We start from the raw sequence: 1,789 nt of genomic DNA, 5'->3' as shown, positions 1-1,789 counted from the left end.
CCAAATTCTGCTTCTATGCTAATCATGAGAAGTTCTGAAAGATATCAAGTTGTTGCTACAATGTTCTTTATGCTTCTATGTTGATTCACTCCTGAGAAGTTTCTAAAGAGACGCCATGTTGCTGCTGCAACATTCTCTCCACTTATGCTTCTAGACATGACTCTGATCATCAAGCTTTTGAAGAATGGAAAGCTTCTAAAGTTTGGTTACTTAGTTGAAGATTCTGAATATCTCAAGCTAGACGTTGAGGTTATCAAAGTTTTGACCGAAGAGTATGAAGATTCTGAAGATTCTGAAGAGACTGAACATCTCAAGCCAGTCTGCTGACCTTGTCAAGGTTTTGACTGAAGATTATGAAGTTTCTAAATCCAGTTGTATGTTTCTTCATTTCATGCTTCATCAACTTTCATCAGAGGCCAATGAATTCGAAGATAAGATCAAAATGGATATGTGATTAAATAGTGCATAGTACCAATCTAATATTCCTTCCATTACCTGATATCGTGGGCAAAAGACACTACTATACATCATATATGTCACTAATTTTGTGGGTGAAAGATCGTACGTTGTATCACATTTTCACTAATCCAACAGTGGACAACCGCTTTATTTGGTATCCCCATTTCCCCTCAAACTGTCTCTTTTCTTATGCTATATAAGTAGGACTTGGAGACTTGAAGAAACTATGGCAACAATTTTATAAGATTGTTTTCTACGTGAAAAAGATCTAGACTTTGTTCACAATTTTTCTTTAAGTGTTTTGTATTTCATTTGTGTAAAATATTCTTATGTAGAAGCATCTTGTAACATAAAACCTTTGATTCAAACATGTTGTTTGTTATTCGTTAAGCAGACTAGGGTATAATCGTATCCTTGAGAATAGAAAGGAAAAGTAATTCTGGAAGTTGTCAATTTATGGGAGATAATCTGATCTCATGGTCCAACAAGAGACAATCAGCAATTGCGCTTTCAACAGCCGAAGTTTAGTATATTACAACTTCTGGATGCAACACTCAGATACTCTGGATGAAGAGTCAACTGGAAGATTATTAGATATTTGAGAGTAACATTCTTATTCTCTGTGATAATACTTCTGCTATTTGTTTGTCTAAGAATCCTATCTTGCATTCTTGGGCTAAGCATATTGAAATTAAACATCTCTTTTTACGTGACTATGTTCAAAAGGGTATTTTCTACTTAAAATTTGCTGATACATACCATCAATGGGTTGATATCTTTACAAAATCTTTTGCTGAAGATAGATTCGCTTTCATTCTGAAAAACTTATTTATGGACTCGTCTCCAGAATGAAAAGATGAATTTCAGAATGTTAAGCTTTCATAACTCTAGATTAGGTTATGAGAATTTAGTTGATTCTGAGACATGATCTTTCTGAAGTAAGGAAGTTTCATGAATTAGAAAGGTTCTGATCAGAAGCAATCATATAAATTTGTCTTCTTGATTCTGAAAAATTGTTGCATTTAATGTTTGTCATTTTGATTGATATCATGTGGTTCTTAATGGTGACAGTTGTCCCGCTTTCTGAGCATGTGTGATGTTAGTGTGAGACATTGGGTTTTGCATTCCTTGGAATTAGGTTAAAATCTTTTACTCTTCCCCCCATGTATGTGTATTTGTTAACTTGTCATCATTGCAATTTTTTACTCACAGTTTTACACTTCACTCACAGTTTTACACTACGCGCACTTTACTCCTACAATTTCTTATTTTAATCTTTCAAACACCTTCTCTGCAACTGTTTATCTTCATCTTCAACATTCAACAATGG

The sequence above is a fragment of the Lathyrus oleraceus genome, chromosome 4 (assembly GCF_024323335.1).
Source record: "Lathyrus oleraceus cultivar Zhongwan6 chromosome 4, CAAS_Psat_ZW6_1.0, whole genome shotgun sequence".
NCBI lineage: Eukaryota > Viridiplantae > Streptophyta > Magnoliopsida > Fabales > Fabaceae > Lathyrus > Lathyrus oleraceus.
This window is presented reverse-complemented; position numbering follows the sequence as displayed.